At 41.1% G+C, this 22,341-nt stretch overlaps 1 pseudogene across 1 annotated transcript; it reads right to left on the minus strand.

The window, feature by feature from the left end:
* Window positions 1-1,871: 1,871 nt before the first annotated feature.
* Window positions 1,872-22,185, minus strand: LOC309604669 (large ribosomal subunit protein uL11 pseudogene; annotated as a pseudogene). Its single transcript, XR_014249715.1, has 2 exons — window positions 21,457-22,185; window positions 1,872-15,310 (listed from the first exon to the last, which is right to left on the minus strand). The product of XR_014249715.1 is annotated as a large ribosomal subunit protein uL11 pseudogene (transcript).
* Between the last annotated feature and the right edge of the window lie 156 nt (window positions 22,186-22,341).

Raw genomic sequence — 22,341 nt, forward strand, 5'->3', positions numbered from 1 at the left:
GTTTGAATGTCAGCTTTTGAAGGAAAATATTGATGTACTCAGAAGTAGAAATTGGTGAATATTGCTCGACCTACTATCTACACAGGGACATCAGAAGGTTGTCACTCAGTCTAAAACCCTGTGAAAAGATGAGATTTGCTCTACAACTGAAAATCAGCACGTTCCATGCCTTTAAAGATTGGAGAAGAATGGAAAGTAGGCTGCTTGGGACAAGGGGCATAATAATACCTAACTTTATAGACTTGGCAATTTACAAGAAAACTTACATTTTCTCATTTTAACTTCATGACACCCTTGTGGAATGGGATATTATGCACCTTTTTAACAGAAATAAACGGGGTAAAAGGAGATTAAATGACTTGTCCAAAATCACATAGTGAGTAAGTAATAGGATTTGAAAACAGGTCTTTGGATCCCCTCTGCAAGTCCCTTCACCAGACCCCACCACAGAGCCTACCTGCTTGCCAGCATGAGCTTTTCCCTCCCCTGCCTTCCCGTTGGGCTCTGAGCTGCCTGATCTGGTTACTGTAAGGATACCCACTGGAAGTGGCTCTTTCTCCTCACTTCCTCTGGTGTACCGCTTGATATCTATCTGCTAACTAACTAACAGCGTGTCCTGGGGATAGTTGCTTCTCCTCATTGGGCTTTATTTTCTTAATCCTTAACATTTCTTCTACTTCTTAAATGCTCTTTTTTTTTTTTTAATTAAAACTTGAGGGGCTTCCCTGGTAGCGCGGTGGTTGAGAATCTGCCTGCTAATGCAGGGGACACGGGTTCGTGCCCTGGTCTGGGAAGATCCCACATGCCGCGGAGCAACAAGACCCGTGAGCCACAACTACTGAGCCTGCGCGTCTGGAGCCTGTGCTCCGCAACAAGAGAGGCGGCGATGGTGAGAGGCCCGCGCACCGCGATGAAGAATGGCCCCCGCTTGCCGCAACTAGAGAAGGCCCTAGCACAGAAACGAAGACCCAACATAGCAATCAAGCAATCAATCAATCAATAAAAAAAAAAACAAACTTTAAAACTTGAACTTGGACTTCCCTGGTGGCGCAGTGGTTACGAATGCAGGGGACACGGGTTCGAGCCCTGGTCTGGGAAGATCCCACATGCCGTGGAGCAACTAAGCCCGTGAGCCACAACTACTGAGCCTGCGCTCTAGAGCCCGCGAGCCACAACTACTGGAGCCCGTGCGCCACGAATGAAGCCCAAGCGCCTAGAGCCCGTGCTCTGCAACAAGAGAAGCCACTGCAACGAGAAGCCCGTGCACCTCAACGAAGAGTAGCCCCCACTCGCCGCCACTAGAGAAAACCTGCACCCAGCAACAAAGACCCAACGCAGCCAAAATAAATAAATAAATAAATATATGTATTAAAAAAAAAAACTTGAACTTTAAAGCATAATGAAAATGATAGCTACTATTTCTTGAGCACTATTTGGAATTAAGAACTGTACTGAATCTTCTGCATGTGTGGTGGCTAACTCAGTACAGCCCTGCGATATTAACTTTATTTTATGGTGAGCCTCTGAGCCACAGAGAAGCTAAGCCACTCTCCCAAAGCCCAGGCACCCCGATCATCCCTCTCCTGAACCACTGCAGTAACATCTTAATTGGTCTTCTTGCCTCTGCTTTGACATTACCACTTGCACTTTCCACACAACATGCAGAGTAATCTTGTTAAAACTTATATCAGAATAGGTTGCTGCCTGATGGCTTCCCATCCCACCTAGATGACCAAAGCTCACACTCCTCACCACTTTCCTCCTTCATACTCCATTATAGTCAGAATAATGGCCCCCCAAAGACATCCATGTTCTAATCCCTGGAACCTGTGAAACTGTTGCCTTACAGGGCAAAAGGGCCTTTACAGACGTGGTGAAGTTAAGGAACTTGAGGTGGGGAGTGGCCTTTTGGGTGATTATTCTGGATGATCTGAGTGGGCCCGTTACAGTCACAAGGGTCCTTATAAGGAAAGGAAGGAGGCAAAGGAGGCAGTGGGGCAGGGGGCATGTGGTGGTGACAGAGAGATTTGAAGGTGCTAGGCTGCTTGCTGGCTTTGGAGATGGAAGAAGGAGCCATGTGCCAAGGAATGCAGGCAGCCTCTAGAAGCTGGAAATGGCAAGGAAACAAATTCTCACTGAAGTCTATGGAGGGGGTGTGGTGCTGTTGACACCTCGATTTCAGCCCAGGGAAACCTATGTTGGATTTCTGACCTCCAGAACTGCAAAATAATAAATGCGTGTTGTTTTACATCCCTAAGTTTCTGGTAATTTGTTACAGCAGCAATAGGTAACTAGTACATTCTCTATCACCCAACTCCCGTGTCTCAAACGCACCAGGCTTGTTCTGGCTTCAGGACCTTTGTACTTTTTCCCTCTGCCTGGAGTGCTCTGCCCTGAGATTTTAGAATAATACCCCATCTGAAGCAGCCCACCTGCCCATAACTCTCTGTCACATATTTTCTTTTCTTTATTTTATTAACACCATCTGAAGTTACCTTGTTGATTAATTTGTTTTCTTCTTGTCTCACCCAACAGGAAGTATAAGCTCCATGGGAGAAGGGTCTCATCTGTCCTTTTTGGTGCCTTATCCCTGATGTCTAGAACATTGTCTCTCTGAAACAATGTCCCTCTGTCTCCCTGTAGGCAGACAGTAAGTGATTTTGGAGGAAGGTTGGGAACGAAAGTAGCAGAACACATGTACAGACTCAGGTCAGTCTACCCCTAAACATTTTCTAGGACAGTCCTATTGCTAAGCCACATCCCCTCACTCTGTGGATGGTTTCTTCTGGAACCTTGCCAGATTTGGAAATGAGAGAGAAGTGAAATATATTCAGAGGGGTAATCTTACCATGTCTTTCCCCTCATTGTTGGCACTCTGCTAGTCACCATGGAAGACTTCCAGGAGCAGAAGAGAACGGAGCCATTTCAGAGGTCATTGTTGACTGTCACACGCTAAGACCTTTACAATATCTAGGACATCTTTACTGTATATATAGTAAACTCAATATTTATATTCTATTTTTTAAATTAGAAAACTTGAATGTTCATCCAGCTCCTTTCCAAGAGGCCAGATCCAAAGAAGAAAATTCAAGTGATTCCTTACAAATGGAGATCTGTCCCTTTTTCCCCCTCCCATGAGGATTAGCAGTAATATTAATACCACGCATTTACATAGGTTAACATGTCTTCTGGGATTTATGTGGGAAACATGGAAATAAGTTCTTTCTAGATGTCAATGAATCACCCTGGGGTATCTCAAAGAGCTAGAAAATGTCAACGGGGAGCAGTGCTGGTCGGCTCTGAGGGCCTGGCCAGGAGCCTGCAAAGGCATTGCCCGATCCCAGCACCATGGTGGTTGGTTTAAGTGAGAGGGCGGGGGAGGTGGAGAAGAGAAGGGGGAATGGCCCTCAGCACACCAGGCATATAACACTCTCACTGCCAGCACCCCAGGGGAAGGAACACTGTCTCTTTCTCAGTCTCTCCACCCAAAATCCCACGAATGAATCTCATTGAATTATATGTCTGTCCCTTACCAATTACTGTGGCCAAAGGGATGCAGTACTCTGCTTGGTCAAGGCGAGGTCTCATGCCCACCTTCAAATTTGGGGTCGGAATCAATGCCGCTTCAATGCCTCAAGGAGAGCTGGGAAGAGGTGCTTTTCTAAGGAAATCAGGATGTTGTTACCAGAAGGAGGACTCGGTGCTGTCAGGCAAAAGCATCATAGGTCCTCTACCTTCTCCAATTGCTAAAGGTGGAGTTTCAGGCACCAAATCTCTTAGATAAGGGAGATATTTTTGAAGTGCTTTTTTTGGGTCCTCAGATAACAGCATGTTGCCACCAGCCTACTTTAAAAGCATTAAAGAGCCATCTGGTCTGGGTTTGACTATTCTATCCATATTGCTTGCAGTTCTAGCTTTAAATCTCTTGGCTTGTAAAATCAGGTAGCAGCATTTAAATATGTCGAATTCTGCAAATGTTGGGATTATAAATAGTTCATATTTCATAAATGCGAACAGCAGTTCTGAGAACTTTAGTGTCTCAAAACCTCCAGCAGGGTTTTTTTCCTGTTTTATTCTGTTTTTTTGTTTGGCTTTGTTTTGTATAGTTGAGAAAAGTGGAAATTTTATCAACAATTATCCTTACACTAAACAAATGAGATAGCAAAACTTTCTGTACAGATAAAACTTCCAATGCTTATTTTTGTTTCTTAAGGCTATTTTTGTTTGAATATCTTAAAATGTGTTCATGTTTTTTATTTCCCATTCTAGATTTGCAAAAACTGTGTTAAATTTAAAGTGCTCTAAATTTAAAACTTTATTTCTTATGAAAATGATAAGTAAAGGATATTAATTGTCTTGCTCTGATTTGGGTGTGTCTCATGTGTTGCCAATTTGCCACATATAAGTTAGATTCCGTTTGTCTTTTCCTAAGTTTTACTTTATAGGGCCTTTGCTTAATATTATTTTATAAAAATATTATTTTATTTTTTATTATTTATATTTTATAGATGATCTGACAAGGCATTGAAATTTATTTCACCGACTCCATTTTGATTATGGAATGAACTGTAATCTAAATTATACTGCAATCATGCTTTCTAGGATTTGTCTGCCACCCACTTTTCCAGGTTCCTGTTCCACCTTAGGAACGTTATTAGGGTATCTGTTGTTTATATTTATCCTGCATCCCTTTTTCTTTGGTAAGAGCACCAGCTCCTTAACTGCTCCGCCTTTACCCTGTGTGGCTCTGGTGGGACTGCCAATCATGGTCACGCTGCCTTTGGCAGAGGATGTTAGTAGGTGATCCAGGCTAAGCTATTTGACCACATTTCTCAGGACACAGTGTTGGTTCAAGGAGCGGGCACATCACCCAAGCTGAAACAAAGTCTCCTCCCAGAATTTTCTGGAATAGATACCATTTTCATTTCTCTCTGGTAAAAAGCAATAGTAGGTAAAGACCCAACGCAGCCAAAAATAAATTAATTAATTAATTTAAAAAAATTAAAAAAAACATGGGCTTCCCTGGTGGCGCAGCGGTTAAGAATCTGCCTGCCAATGTAGGGGACACAGGTTCGAGCCCTGGTCCGGGAAGATCCTACATGCCGCAGAGCAACTAAGCCCGAGGGCCACAACTACTGAGCCTGCACTCTAGAGCTTGTGATCCACAACTGCTGAGCCCACGTGAAACAACTACTGAAGCCCACGCACCCCAGAGCCCTTGCTCCGCAACAAGAGAAGCCACCGCAATGAGAAGCCCGCACACCTCAAGGAAGAGTAGCCCCCGCTCGCCACAACTAGAGAAAGCCTGCGCGCAGCGATGAAGACCCAATGCAGCTAAAAAGAAATAAATTAAGTAATTAATTAAAAAAATATATTTAAAAAAAAAGCAATAGTAGGTAACCCAAGAGCTGCCTGCATTCATGTTCCCTACCTCATGGAGAAATCTTGTCCTCAGTAGGATAGAATGAGGTCAAATATACTGAAGGAAGCAAAAGTAAGTGCAGAGAGTAAAGAAAAAGATTTTTTTATAAGACCCCTGTCTATATAAACACTTTGATCCAAAAATGTATTACAAAATTCTTGGGCCCATTCAAGGTATAGTATTTATTGCTGAAGATTTAGAATACTGGGTAGGTGGATAAACAACAAGATCCTACTGTATAGCACAGGGAACTATATTCAATATCCTGTGACAAAACATAATGGAAAAGAATATGGAAAAGAATATATATATATACATATGTATAACCGAGTCACCTTCTGTACAGAAGAAATTAACACAACATTGTAAATCAATGATACTTCAATAAAATTTAAACAACAACAACAAAAAACACCCCTATGTTCATAGCAGCAATATTTACAATAGTCAAGACATGGAAACAACTTAAATGTCCATTGATAAATGAACGGATAAAGAAGATGTGGTACATATATACAATGGAATATTACTCACCATCAAAAAGAATGAAATAATGCCATTTGCAGCAACATGGATGGACCTAGAGATTATCGTACTAAGCAAAGTAAGAAAAAGATAAATACCATATGATATCACTTATATGTGGAATCTAAAATATGACACAAATCAACATGTCTATGAAACAAAAACAGACTCACAGATATAGAGAACAGACTTGTGGTTGCCAAGGGGTGGAGGTGTAGGGGAGGGAAGGATTGGGAGTTTGGGATTAGCAGAGGCAAACTATTATATATAGAATGGATAAAAAACGATGTCCTACAGTATAGCACAGGGAACTATATTCAGTATCTTGTGACAAACCATAATGGAAAAGAATATGAAAAAGAATATATACATATACACATATATGTATAACTGAGTCACTTTGATGTACAGGAGAAATTAACACAACATTGTAAATCAACTATACTTCAATAAAACTTTAAAAAAAATAAAAATAAAATAGAATACTGGATAGGAAGAGGCACTTTCATATTTGTTTATTGTCCAACCAGTTTACATGAGGAGTCTTTGTAGTATCCAGACACCATCTCTTCTGTTCAAGAATCTCCTCTTCAACTTTATTGTCAAATGCACTGTTCCTCACTAATATCATAAACATTTGTAAAAATGTAGCAATATTCTTATTGCTCATACTGCCATGGCTCTTTAGAATCTCATTTGTATTGAAAGAATACAGATATTCTTGCAAATTCTGTAATATCATTTATTTAATGCTGGTTTCACCATTACTCATGAAGATGCATCGTCCATGGTGCCATTCATGAATACTGGCTTCCAATGATTCTCTTAGAGGTGGTTACTGTGTTTCACTGGTGATGACCACAATGCAAGCCTTATCCAGAGTGTGCAGTGATGGATCATTTGTTTTCTGTTCCGATTAAAGTTACCATTTGTAATGTTATAGCATTAACATAAAACAGTATATCTTCCAACCACATCGTTTATTTAATTCTTTAGGCCACAATCACTCACAATCAATCCATTCAAAGCATGTGATCTCTTTCCATATTGACCATATCCCTACATCCATATACCTCCACCGGAAGGATAGGCAGTGGGCCCATGGGAGGGAAGGTAATAGTGGTCCCATCTTCACAAAGAGTGTATGTCCCTTGTGTAACATGGCTTAAGATTGACTTAGAAGAGCACAACATCACCATATCAATTGAAAATAAGAGACGACGTGATCAAAAGGCTCCAGTGGCTTTGCAGAGCAACGATCTCAAAGCCCTCAGATGAGAGGCATGGCCACCCCCAGATCCCTGCATGACACATGGTATGGAACCTGAAGAGGAGATGGGGTGACTGCCCTGGGTGCCAGTGGTGCAGGCACACAGGGTAAAGGATGCCTGCCACCACTACCCCACAGCTAAGTGCTGTAGCCTGAAAGCATCACTGTGGTTGAAACTTGGATGGGCAACAGATGACACAGGGACCCCTGCATGCAGCTCAAGTCCAGAAATCAGCAGTGGGTTGCTAGTCACCCAAAGACCTGAACTTATCACAATTAAGAAAGTGGAGAATCAGGAAGCTTCCATTGAAACTATTGAAGTCATTAGAGTGTAAGCTCTATCAAGGAAGTGATTTGGTCCGTTTGTTTACTGATGTGTTCTCAGCATCTAGAATAGTACCTGGCACATTAGTAGGAACTCAATAGTATTTGTTGAATGGATGAAAAATACACGGTCATAGCTGCAGGTTAAGGACCAGGAAATTGGAATCAGGAGTTGCTGCCATCACTGCACAATTGGCTAGACAGTGGGATGTGGATTCTGGTCTCTGCAGTCACCATAACTTCCTCTTAACTACTGGAAACTGGTGCTTAGATATTGGGAAGCTGAGGCCAGTCAGCGCTACCACTGCAACTACCTCACGATATCCACAAACTAGAGACTCAACACCGTCATCCTCAAACCATGTTTGCAAGTAGTCAAAGCAGTAACAAGAATTACCTGTGCCTCATTTTTCCTTTCAAATCTCACACTAGTATATCTAATTAGTGGATTTTAATTTGCATCCAAGATTTACCTGCAAGAGAGGTTTGGGTAATGTGTTTTCTTTAGGTCTCTGCAGTCAGGAACCTCACTAGAATGAGGTAGGAAGAGAAGATGGAAACCATTTGTCAATATCAAGTTCAAAAGAAGAGTGCCTGGGGACTAAATCCTGAAACACACTGTATTCATTTTATATTGCTACTATAACAAATTACCTCAAACTTAGAGACTTACAAAGACACATGTTTACTAACTCATACTTCCTATGGGTCAGGAGTCCAGGCGTGGCTAAATGGGGGCCACAGGCTGCAATCTGGGTGTCAGCTGGGCTGTGTTCTCATTAGAGGCTCACCTAGGGAAAGGTCTTTCATGTTTCCTAAACTTGTTTGCAGAATTTATTTCTGTGAGCTCATGGTGACTTGCTTCTTCAAGGTCAGAAGCAAAGAGAATCTCTGACCTTCTAAGGGCCTCCATTTGATTAAACCAGGCCCCAGTCAGGATAATCTCCCTTTTAGACAGCTCAAAATCAACTGATTTGGGACCTTAATTATGTCTACAAAGTGCTATCACTGTTGCATAGTTTATTGGCTAAAAACTAGACACAGGTTCCACCCACACCCAAGGGGAGTGTGTTATACAAGGCGTGACTCTCTGGGGGGGCATCTCAGAGTGTGTCTACTATATACTCCGTGATTTAAAGGTCAGAAAAAGAAGGATAAGCAAGGCAAACCAAGAAGAATGGCAAGTGAGAAGAGGAAAGAGGGGGAAAAAGGAGATTGTTGGAGTCGGGAAATCACGTGAAGAAGTTGTTTCAACTGTGTTATATGCTGTCCAGAGGCTGAGAAAGATGAGAAGACGAGGATGAACAAATGACTATCTGATGTGGTAACGTGACCTTGGCAAAGGGTTCAGTGACTGAATGTAAGCCTGATTAGAAGCCGATTCACAAAGGCAAGGGAGGTAAAGATGTGGAGACACTGAGCACAGACAATTCTTTTAAGGAGTTTTTCTGTAAAGGGAAGCAGAAGAATGAGGTGGTAGTTGGTGGAGATATGAAGTCAAGGAGGGAATTTGTTTTGAACGTGTTGTTTGTCCGTTAACGAGAATGACTCAATAGAGAGAAAAAAATGTGAACATCTAGGAAAACAGGGAGGCAACCATGGGAGTAGGAGGGGTTGGAATCCAGTGCACCGGTGAAGGGGATGGTAGGCAGGAGGCTGAGCCGCTCATCCATTGCAACAGCAGGAAAAGAGGGTATAAAGGGACAGATGCGGGAAACAGGAGGATTTGATGGTGAGAGTTTCTGCTGCTGCTTACGTGTGTCTGAGAGGAATGGTCGATGAAATAGGAGGAAGGTGATGGAGTTCTGAGGAATGAAATAGCCCTGGGAGGGTCAAATAAATTGACCAGGAATATGCAGAAGAATCGTCAGTCAGCAGTAAGGGGCAACTTAAGGTCTGATGTCAGCATAATCATTTTTTTCTTGAGGTATATTTAGATTCTTAAGGGCAGGAACAGAGCAGGTAGGGACAGGATTATTCCCAGAGTTGGGATTTTTTTTTTAGGATAATATAATGGAAGCAATAAAAGGTCAAAAGAGGTAAGAGCAGATTTAAAGGAGTAATTATAATGCAGGACCATGGAATCTAAGTTAGGTAAGAAGGGAATGAGGGCCTGGGGGATGGAAATAAACAGTTAAAAGGCAGTAGGGTCAGATGAACAAAGTGCCTGGTGGAGTAGAAGAATTTTTTGAGCTCAGGGCATGAGCTGGATGTAGAAGTAAAATGCTTGACACTGAGATGATTAAGGGGATGCAGTTATTATAAATGACAGGAACTAAGGATAACAGTGGGGGTTGGTGGCTGAAGTGGCAGAAGATCACTGGAAGTAAAGGGATTGAGGACTAGAGAGGCCATGAGATTGGATGGACCAGCCATGTAGATATTGAAATCACCAAGAATAATGACAGGAGAATGGAGGAGAGAAACACAGTAAACCTGGTGTTGAAATCTCCAAGGAGTGTGTGGGAGTGACAGGGAAGACAGGAGGAGACACAGCAAGAAGGTCTGGAGGTGCAGTCTGATAGCATGAGCTTCAAAGCAGCGGATGGGGGAGGGCAAGAAAGAGACAATGGCTTGGAAGTGGCAGTGAGGAGCAAGGCGAACACCTGGATCACCTTCTGACCCAGTGGTGCGTGATGGGTGAGAGAGAACTGGCCACCACTCATGAGGGCTGCAGGGAATTCAGTGTCCTCAGGGAAAGCCAGATTTCTCTCAGAACTAGAAAGTGAAGGGACTGTTCATAAAAGAGTGTGGATACAGGGGATTTTTCTGATGACAGACCAGTATAGGGATAAGGATTTGAGTGATGAAATTTGACCTGGGAAGCATGGATATCTTGAGGTCACTGAGATCAACATCTAAGACAAGATGGGGTACCCTGGTGGCTGCTTCAGTGGAGGGAATAATTAATTCTAATTATTCTTAGAACTTGACTCAGGCAATTCTTAGGTGAGAACAGGAATTAAATCCATTGGAATTCAACTGATCCAACAATGCTGTTCATCCTTTTTCCTTAGTAACTTGTGTTGGTCTCCTTTCCAATCCTTACTGATTCTGTCCTGCCTTAGTTTCTCATCAGTTCTTCCCTGGATTATTACGATTGCCTCCTAACTGGTCTCTCTCATCCTCTCACCTCTCTCCAATCCATCCTCCACGTTTCTGCTAGAGTGCTCTTTTTAAATAGTTCATTTAATCAGGCACCGTCTCTGCTCTAAAACCACTGATGGCTGTCCTAATGCTTCATGATCAAATCCAAACTCCTTAGCATGGGAAGGGCCATCAAAGAGCTGCCCTGTCCTGCCCATCAGCCTCAAGGGCCCCGACTCTGCCACAAGCTCTTGCTGTTCCCTTTGTCTCAGGGCTCCATCTCTTTTTCACTTGATTATCTTGCACTCATTCTTTTAAGCTATAATTCAGATCTTTGGAAGAATATACAAGAAATTGGTAGTCCTGTTTGTTCTGAGAAGAAGACCGGGCCTGGTGAGGGAAGCGTACAGGGAAACTTTTCAGAGCATGCCCTTTTATACATTTTGAATTTTATATTATATGGATGTATTGCCACATCTTTAAAAGTAATGAAAACTTAAAAAATTTTAAAGCATCAAATGGACCAAAAAAAGAGATACATTTCAGTGTTTCGTCCTCCATGAAGTCTTCACTAACTTGATGCTTCCATCCACTGAGGCATCATCATGCCTTCCACATTACTCTATTACAGCATTTATCAGTCTACGTTGTAATTATCTGTAAACAAGTTAACAGTCTTAATGTCCTCATAGCCTGGAAGCACCTTGAGGGAAGGGACTTACTTTGCCTCATTCACCTTTGAATCTAGTACATGGCAGGTGCTCAGTAAAGGCTTGTTGAATTAATGAACGAAAAAAAATCTTCTGCACAGAAGGGAAACGAAAGATAGGTAAGCAATTCCTCTTCTTTTACAGATGAAGAAAATGAGGCCCAGAGAGGTGATTTATTAAGGATTGGTAGCAGAATAAAATGAGAATCCAAGCTTTCTAGAGCCCAAGTTTGGCATTAGAATAAGTTATAAAACTTTCACGTTGAGACAGCAGATGTGATGTGGATTATACTTACTTATTTTGACCTGAGTTTCTGGATTTTCAAGAAATTTCTGAATTCCAGAAAGCTGCCCTGTTAACCTCCAAAGGATACTTTCACATATCAGATCATGGGTCCTAAATTTGGGTTTGGAAAACATGTATTCTAAGGACCTCATAGACTAGGCTTATATTGCAGAGAAATCACAGGAAAATCTTGCGGCACATTTGTTTATCTTAAGAGCTGTGTTTTGTTTTATTGTTTTCCTGAAACACACGCAGTGAGGACATAGCTACATACAGTAGCTCTCTGTAGAGATGCTAGAATAGCACAGGGAAAAGTGCCTGTGTCAACTCAAAGTGATGTATTCAGTTCTCATTTGTTAGCATTTGCTGAATATCCAGGGCACACGGCAGTGACCAAGGGCATTTTATTTTACACAGCAGCCGTGTTTTTAATGTGTAAAGTGGTAGTGTTAACGATTACTTGAGCCAGATTTTAAGTACCCTGGGGAGGTCTTCTGTGGGCTTCAAGATCAGTGGTCTTCAAACTTTTTGCTCACATAACTCCCTGAAAGAATTCTGTAAAACTTGCATCCTTCCCGTATTTTTATGTTGCCACCTATAATTTTTCAACATAAGTTTGCAAAGAGTATCATTTCCAGAGTATTGCATGCAATTCATGATATTTTAAAATAAAGCTGTTAGCTCACTTTTTAAAAGTTACCCCAAGGAATCTAAATCCCACAGTACTTTTTTACCCAACATTGTTAATTTTAAATAGACGTGACCTAGCTCTTCTTTAACAGCCAGAAAAGTTACATTGTTCCTTCTTCTTCTTGAACTCATATTTTCATTTCCATATTTCCATTTCTCGCACAGAATGCTATCTTATTGCATATTTTCATGCTTGAAAAATTTGTATTGATCATTACATCATTCTTTTCAACTACATTCTTACCTAATTTTACTTTCCGGTAACTCTAAGGTCCTAGGAGTTATGTCTCTGGATGGAGTTATTACTAAAATTATTAGTAGTACACTATTGATCAAACAGTGGCTATATTACAAATTGACAACCATTTTTAAACATAAAAATAAGATTTTATTGAAAATGCATCTGTTAACAAAATGGAGGGGACTTTTTCTTTTCCAGTGGATTTGTGGATGAATATTATAGAGTGAGATTGAGTTCCACCCCAATTCTATTCGTGCGTTTGACAAGTTTCTTATAAATGCTGAAGCATTTTGTTCACAAAATAAGTAGATGGGAATGTAAGGTTTTTGCTGTAGCCGTGTTACTCAATTCCTTTAACTCCTTTCAATTATATGCCAAAAACCATGTGATGACCTCTCATTTAAACTATTTTTTCTTCCCATTGGTTGTCAAATGACCATTTATTGAATTATGTTCCTTTGCAGTTCTTAACTAGCTGGGCATCCCACCGCACCACTGTTGTTGTCATTCATCTATGATGTCACGAGGATGTCGGCAATCCACATCAGAGACCACAGACCTGGCAGTCCCCAGGATCTCTTTAATGGTCCCAGAGTATGCTCTAGCTAAAGACTGGTGTCTCATCTGCTGGGCAATGTTGACGATCTCATCAAAAGTGATGTTCCACTGTGCTTAATGTTTTTCTGCTTCTTTCTGTCTTTTGGTTGTTCCTTGAAGGCTTCGATGATCAGGACTGAGACACAAGGTACCACCTCAATCTGGGCCTGTGTGTTCTGAATGGTCATTTTCACTGTAGTCCTCAGACCCTTCCAATCCCCAGTTGCCTTTGAAATGTTATCACCAACTGCTTTTGGAGACAGACCCAGGGGGCCAATCTTGGGGGCCAGGGCAGACGTGGCACAGACTTCCCCACTGGTGCACCTCAGGTATACAAATTTGATCCCCTTGGGCTCAAACTTAGGCAACATGGTGAGGTGGCTGGTGTCAGATAAACCCGGGTTTCAGAGGACCGAAGAAAATTGCACCTTGGCCTCCTTCAAGCCGAATCTGAATGAAAGCCATTTAAAAGATTTTTTAGTGCGCTAGCAGGTGACACTTTTGTTCCCCAGTCATCATAGTCATTCCCTTTCTCAACACTAACACAGACTTCTCATTTTCCATGTTTTGTGCACCTGGGGTGAATGCACCGTGCTACGACGTGGAATTTGTGAGAAGAATGACTTTCTTTTTTTAAGCAGAAAAATGGCGATTGTAAAAAAGGGATGGAAAAGAGGCTGCAAGCATGTTCTCAGGCAGATAAGTTTTAGGAAAGTGTAGAAATGAAAGTTGAGAATGTGGAATTGATCCCCTTAAAACTATCCATGCTGTGTAGCACTACAGAGTCTTCATGTACATGGGCAGAATGTGGTTATCCCAGTTTGAAGATTTCTGTTCACTAATCGGCAGGCATTTGAACAAAAATGATTGGAGAGCAAGAAAGATTAAGGCAGTCCTAAATAGACTGGGAATGACCTGGTGGTTAAGAGAAGAGCTCTGTAAACCCTAACTCTGCAATTTACTAGCTGGGTATTTTTGGGCAAAATAACCTCTGCCTTCTTAATTCCTAGTCTAGAAATAAAAGCAATAATGATACCTACCTCATAGGGTTGTTGTGAGGATTAAATGAATTAATATGTAAAGCACTTAGAACACTGGTGGACAAATAATTATCACTCAATAAATCATTAACATTAATACTAGGAAATGATTACATATGACTAAAAATGTTATATATGGCTAACTCCTAAATAAGTTAACATTCCATATATACTTTGCTGTTAGCAAAGCTAACCCATTTAATTTGTAAATTAAATGAAAAATATAAGTACCCACAGCAAGTATGGGGCAGAGCCAAGATCCTTGCCCAGAGCTTGCATGCTTAATGATCAAGCTATGCTGCCTCTTGAAAAAAAGAAGAAAAAAGCAACAAAAATAAATGGAACAGAAGGTGTATGAGTTGTAGTTATTCTTTCTAGGTCAAAGGGTAGCCTCTGTTAGGCAAAATTTATAATATGCTTACTTTGGAATGGCAAGAAAAATGTTTGATGTGTTCTTTCCTCATCTTCTGTAATCACAGAAAGTGCCATTACTTCCATTTAAGACATTCCCTCCCCCTACACATACACTAATTACTAAATATATCAACCACTTTTGGTGCTTAGAGGTTCAGGGGTTTTGCCTTGCTACTGTCTGGGGCTTCAGGCAGATCATGTTCAACAGTCCTATCTTTGTTAAATGAAAATTAGAGGTTTTTTTCAATATTATTTTATTTCTCCAGTATTTCTAATTGTCCCCACCCCTACCCCATTCTAAATTTGAGTTTTATGTTTGATAGCATATACTATAAGTCGTGAAAAACACAACAAAGAGCTTGAAAACCCTCATTTGAATAACATCGACTTTAGGAACAGCTGTTAAGATAAAATAAATCCAAGAGAGCTCAGCAACCAGAACGCAATTGCTTTTCTTTTTAAAGGGACAGGCAGATTCACACACGATTGTTAAGTCTTAAGCAGTTACTTTAAATCAATACCATATTTTAATTGATATCTAAGTTTTTCAACTCTGAATTTTTATGTGGGTGTTTTACCCAGTATATAGAGGATTGTATTCCACTATATTTCAAGTTGAACAATTATTTGATGACATCATTGATAGGGGTTTACAAAGCAGGACATAAAATCCACCAGAAATCAAGCCTTCAGATTTCTTCTTCCCTGAGAATGCAGAAAGAGAAACTTTGCCTAGTGAAATAGAAATAATGAAATCAAATGGAAATTTATTACTAAGATAAAATTGAATTGCCAGTTGCAGAATAAAAAGATAAGAACTGTTTTGTTGATTGCAACACCTCAGCCATCTCTATTGAGATTCATATTACAGAAAACTCTTCATTAAAATAGTTACCCAAAAGTCTGGGTTTTAAATAAGGAAAGGTGAAACCCTTTTAAGAAAATCCAACATATTAAAATATAATCTTATAGAACGGACAAATAATGAGATTATTTGTTCTACGAAGGCATCATTCATCATGCGAATAGATTTATCGTAATTTTAAACATCTAGTTTCACTAGTACATTCAGATTATGACTTGATTTCTAAATGCATTATTTACACATGAATTTTGCTGGAATATACCTATAACATAAAGCAAGTACTAGCCAGAAAACATAGTGCTGTGGTCTGAAATTTTCAAAAGAGCAAATCATTTTGTGCAAAGTCATATTTATCAATGTGTCTTAATTTTTCTGGCCTAGTTAAATTAGTAAAGAAAGAAAATATAATTTAGAAAAATGTTAATATCTAAGATACATATTTATAATTCAAAACATAGACACAGTCCTGCATTTTCCCTGATTCTCATTTAATTATTCCATTCAGTCCTCTGTAAATAACTCCTATACTTCATTTTTCACCGACTTTTTTGCTCACTTGACTGTTTCCACATGTGGCACTTGAGTATATTTGTGCCAATAAAATGAAATATCACACCATCAGGTCACTTCATGAAAATTCTTTTTTCAATGTATTATCAGGATGCTTTTGGCTGCAATTATCAAACAACCTAACTAGAAGTCACTTAGACCATGAAGCATTTATTGTTTACTAAACAGAATGCCCAGAGGAGGAAAGGTGGGTTTGGGAGTTCAGTGATGTCAACATGGACCCAGGTGGCCCAGCCAGTATTTCAGCCCAGGCAGTCAGACTCAAGTGTCAATGAATTATTCTGTGTTTCTGGGAAACTCTGAGTTCCTGTTGTGAGCAGGGGCTTAAAACCTCTCAATCTCTCACACAGTAATCATTCAATAAATATTCATTAAACTGTTAAGGAAATTTTCAAATAAGAGCAGGGAAACTAAGACTATGTGAAATAAAAGGGTGCTTTGGTGCAGGATTATATCACAACTCTTCAAGTTAATGCTGGATCTTTGTGCTCTGTGGCTTTTACATAGATTTCAGTATAACTAAAAAACATTTTGAGTCATTTGTAGTCCCCCTACTTCCTTGGAGGGTCTTTTGCTGTCCGCTCAATGCTTGGGGTTTAAATTTGCAAGCTTAGAAGAGTAGACTGAGCCAAAATGTTCTGTATGAGAAAGGTTTAGAGGCCACTGTAGTCCTCAAGGTAAGCTTTGTGCAGTGTTTCTGTGTGTGTGCGTGTGTGCATGTGTGTATGTTTTGCATGAATGTTCATTGCATTTCCTAAAGGAGGTATGCTTCTCTTTTGGAAATACAGGGTTTGAGAACTACTCTGGTTGGTACCTGATCACTTTTCTATGATAGCACCTTATTAACTGTTGGAGTGACTTATGCATAGTCAAGTTTTATATGAAATATTTTTAAATTAATAAATCAATTTTGGGACAAATGGAGAGTTGGAAACCAAAGAGTTAGCTTGGTAAAAGTCATCAGGTTCAGAAAAAACAAAAACAAAAACCCCCAAAACAACCAACCAAACAAACAAAAAACACTTTCTAAAGAAATCGTAGAGCAAAACATTCAGCAGACCAGACAAAATCTAAAGCACTAAGAGCGAACCACCTAGAAGATGATCAAGCATTTTGGCCGCTGTTCTGTGTGTTTGTTTATGGTGGTGGGGCATGGGAGGTGGGGTAGGGCAGGGCGGCAGGGCTGGTAATGAGGAAGGATAGTTTTCTTTTCTGAGACTCTTCACCTGGGTGGAGGTAGGAGGAAGGGGGAACCACAGTGGTCTGCTTTTTCTGCAGACTCAGCCAACACTTTATAAATGGCACAGGACTGTTGTTTCAAGCTGAACCACTACTGGCCCAAATCCAAAGGGACTGGCCAGAAATGAAATCATCTTTGGAAATGCAGGATGATGCAGAGATTCACTCAGATAGCTAGAGGAGCCAAGCCCAGCTAAGTGTAAGGCCACCTTTTAGACCCAGAAGCAGACCTAGTGGTCTGGTCTCTGCTTACTGCTATGCTAGGCTTGCAGAGTCAAGATTGCCCCAAGGTCCTACTCCAGTTCCCTCTCCTCCACTGAGTACTCCCTGACCACTCCAGCCCTCAGCGAGGACTCTAAAGTCTCATGGCCCTTGGAGTTTGTCCTATACCATTTTGTAGTTAATTACAAACAGGCTTAAATTGATCTTGTGAATAAAATGAGGCTATGGATATGAAAGTTCCTAGTACAGAATCCAGCAAGACTTTGTTTCTCCACCCTGCCACCCCTGGAAAGACAATCCTGGCCAGAACACAGAATTAATGAAAGTGAGGCCATTAAGAAGAGGTGACCCAGTCCCTCTTCTCATCTGTTAGAGCATAGAGGCCCTGAAAAGCAATGGTCTTCACTAGATCCAGAAATTGTTGCTGCTATTGAAATAATCCAGATGGTATGAATTACAGCAGAAAGCCTTTATAAGGTGGCCCATTATTATCCAGATTTGAATATACATGGTATTAGAAGCAGTGTGACCTGAATGTTTGCTGGGGTATTTGAAACACTGGTTTTTGAGGAACACATATGAGTAAATAGGGGGTGGATTATTAACTTACTACATGTATTAAAATCAGAGCCTATTTATTTCAGCAAAATTAAAATATTTAAAAATTATAATAGTACATACTTATAAAAATTCATATGTCACTGAAGTTAATAAAATGTAAAGCAATCTTACTATTAACAGTATGGTTAGCAACCCTCCAGGGAAGGCATGAAGGGGCTGAGACTACAGAGGCAAACATGACCAACAAGGTCCCTGCCTTCATGGGGCTTACATTCTAGTGGGAGGAGACAGGCCATAAGCAAGCAAACAAGTAGACAAACCAGACGTGGGAAGGTTGCTTTACATATGGAAGTGGGATCTGAATGACGGAAAAGAATCAGAGTCTTGAAACCTTCTTGGAAGAGCCTTGCAGCAGAGTGAATGGCAGGTTCAAAGGACCAGAGGAGAAAAAAGGGGGCCACTACGGCTGGCACTTTGCATAACCAAAGTAAGAGTTCTAAGAGGGATATAGGGGCCAGATCATGCATGCATGACTGGGTAGGAAGTTCAATTTCATGCTAAATACAATGAGAGGCCATGAAAGATTCTTAATTGAAGATGGGGGGGGGAGGGCAGCAGAGAGGATCTGATCTTCATTTTTGAAAAAAAGTAGGGGCAAGAATGGAAGCCTGCAGACAGGTTGGAAGAGATTCATTCACACATACACACAAACATGTAGAGTTTAAAATACATGTATACTTTTCCTTCAACTTGTTATTAGTGTGTATTTTTAGAATTCCTCTTTGAAATTATGTTCACAGTCATTTTACTGTCTTAGAAAATCAAACACATCTTGTTTTTTGACCTTTCCCTATCCACCCAAATGCAGTAACTTAGTTGGAAAACACAGGTTTTGGCATTTTAACATGACTCCAGAATGTGTTCATCAGATTTGGCTCTGAATAACTTTTGGATCATTCCAAAAATCAGATTTTTTATCAAAGAGAGAATTCTTTTCAAAAATTCAGTGTCTCCTAATGTGATACTTTTGAGCAGCATCATTGGAACATGTATATAGCCTGCCAAAGTGATTTATTTGAAATGAAAAACATCCATTTGAAGTTATATTCATTTATTCACAAATAATTATTGAGCACCAATCACTAAGTACCAGGCACTGTTTTAGGCACTGGGCATACATCAGTGAACAATCAGACAAAATCTCTGTCCCTGTTGGGCTTACATTCTAGTAAAGGGAAATGGACTAAACAAATAACAAATGAAAAAAAGTAAACTCTGTACTATGGTTGAAGATTACATAAGAGCAAGGTAAGAGATATTTAGGAGGCTGGAGGGGGTTCCAGTTTTAAATAATGTTGTTAGGTTGGGCCTCACAAGAGGGTGACTTTGGTTAGATTTGAAAGGGGAGAGATAAGTAATATAGACTTTAAGGGGAAGAACATTCAAACAGAGGGAATAGTGCAAAGGTCCTGAGGCAGGAAAGTGCCTGGCAAGAATGAAGAGCAGTGGCTAATGGAGAGAGTTGTAGGACATGAGGTCAGATAGGTAAGGAGATGGAGGGCAGGTCATAAGAAACTTGTAGCCACGGAAAGAAATTTGGCTTTAACACTGGCTGAGGGGGACCAAAACAGAAAGTCGTTATGATATGAATTATATTTTTAAAGAATTACTCTGACCACTGTGATATAGACTACAGAGGAGCAAGGATGGAAGTTTTGATGTGTTTTGGAAAACAGCAACACTTAATAGTCACATCCCCTTTATTTTGGTAGAAGGGGGGGGAAGTAGGCACAGTTAAGCATTAAAAAACATTCTAGATTGTCTTTCCCCTTTATTTCCTTTACCATAGCAAAGTTCTATTAAGCCCAATTCCTTTACCTCTGGGCCAAAAAGCATCCTTAGACTATTTTCAGGCTGTAGCCAAATTCTTTATCTTGTCCTGTACATTAGTCAGGATCTTCTTGGCTGCAAGTAACCAAATACCTGACCCCAAATGGCTTAGGTGATAGGCCACTTGCTATCTCATATGTGAGCAGTCTGGAGGTATGCAGAGCCAGGGTAGGTTAACTTAGCCACTTAGTGACTTCTAGGTTCTGGGTTACCTTTCCTATAGTTTTCTTGCTCATTGTTGGGGGATATGTCACCACAGCTCCAAACATGTCCTGCTTACTGGAGGATGGCCAAGGCAAGAAGTAAGGAAAAGACTTCTTAGGGGCTCTCAGGGATAAAACCCTTCCCCTGAAGTCCCCTTCCCCCCACTTCCCATTATGTACTCACCAGAATTAGGTCACATGCTTAGCTCCTAAACCAGTCATTGACAAAGGGGGACAAAGTATCAAGACCCATCTGGACCAGTGGCTCTCAAAGTATTAATTGGAGAAAGGGGCGGGGGGCACGGGGATTTTAGGAGGTGATCCCCAAGACCCTTTCAGGGAGTTTGCAAGGTCAAAACTATTGTTATAATACTAAAATGTTATTTGCCTTTTTTTCTCCCATTCTGAGTGTACAGTGGAGTTTTCCAAAGGCTACCTGAAATAGTGCAATAGATTAAATGCAGCAGATTTGAAGATCCAGTTGCCTTCCATTAAGCCAGACACTAAAGATATTTGCAAATTTTTAAAGTACTATGATTCTTTTTACTATGTTAGGGAGAAATATAGTTATTTTCCATAAAAATTTCTATTTATGATAAGATGTAATTATTATTATTCTAAAATAAATATTTTTAAATTTCTCAGTTTTAATTTCTAGTATAGTAAATATCAATAGGTATAACCCACATAAACAAAAGCTCTTTGGGGCCCTCAAAAATTTTTAGGAGTAGAGCAAAAGATTCTAAAGCACTGGTTTAATCAGACAGCTCTGATTCATCCTCGCGGCTGGGGGCGGAGCCGAACTTCCCGGAGCTCACCTCTGCCTGACCCAAGCCTTCTTAAAATCCTGCACCGTAAGTGGGTAGGTCACAACAAGGAGTGCCAGGCGCTGCGTATCGAATCAACCGCTCTCAAAGCTTCTAGCTAATCCGAGAGTGAGCTCTCGCTTTTTGACTGTGAGGAGGTTAAAACGGTCAAAATGAACCTGGAAGTGTTACTTCAAACTGTCACACTAAGTTGCTTCTTAAGATGGGAAGGGGTGTGGGATTTTGGGGGGTGGACAGTTGAAATTTCAAAACCCCTCTCGGGAGCAGGGGTAACCCCCTTTACTCCCATCAGTTGTCTGGGTTAGCGATTAACGTAATTATTGGTAACAACTGGCTTTCCTCCCTACCAGCCTGCGCTAATAGTGTCCTTACAATGAGGGCCCTAACTGGCGATTCGGCTGTCATTCACCTATGCTTAACAGCATCAATCCAGGCCTCCTGATCGCTTAGGCCAAAGGCAAACAGGAGGATTACCTTGGTTTCTGAAGTTGCCGCCATGGCATGTTCGTTTTCTCGCCTTGATCTTTCATTCAGGAATGGGGATATGTGTGTGTAAATTGGAAGGGGGCACTCCTCTCTCCCTTGCTCTTCAGCGTTAATATTTCTTGTCCTTCTCTCATACTATTTTGGTTTCAAAGTGCTCTCAGGAGCCTCCTTAAAATACCAAACCTGTTTTTCCTTTCTTGAGTGAATTTCTTGGCTTCACTTAAAAAAAAAAATCTATCCAAGTACATCTTGTGTTTATAACTCAACTCATATGCCTGCGATTTCTCCATCTGATCGCTTTCCTTTCTCTGGCCTCTCATCTTCCCTGGAGAATTTTAGGCTGCCGTGGAACAGGGGAGGAGTCTGCATGACCCCGGCTACGGGTGTAGCAGGCATACGTTTTCTTTGCGCATATTTTGATCAGTGAGTGTGGGACTTCTTTGCATAAACGTCTAGTTCACAAGTGCCTTTTCTTAGTCTTTCCGCTGTCTTCCGCCTAGGTCCATTTCTTGCCCTAATTTTACATGAACTTTCTCCTTGGCATTCTCGACTCCCGGCGCTTGAACCTCCCTTCCCCTAGGCCTGACCTAATTCTGGGTGCCGGCTGTTGTTTGGTTTATTTCCCCACTTTTGCAAGCGCACGTGGCTTTTCTGGGCGCTTCACCTTTGCTCCTAGGGTGGGTGTTGGGGTTCACCGGGGCTCGGAACACGTGCTTTAAAGCAGCCACGACCCCCCTCCCCCCGCCCCCAGCCCCACGAAGCTTTGGGCCCCGAGCTCCGCGGTCGTCAGGAGGGGGTGGGGAGCAGGGCCCGGCAGGGTGAATCACAGGGCGTAACAGGTGCCGCAGCCGCAGCTGCGCCAGCATCCCGCTC

The sequence above is a fragment of the Balaenoptera borealis genome (assembly GCF_965194805.1).
Source record: "Balaenoptera borealis genome assembly, chromosome: 1".
NCBI lineage: Eukaryota > Metazoa > Chordata > Mammalia > Artiodactyla > Balaenopteridae > Balaenoptera > Balaenoptera borealis.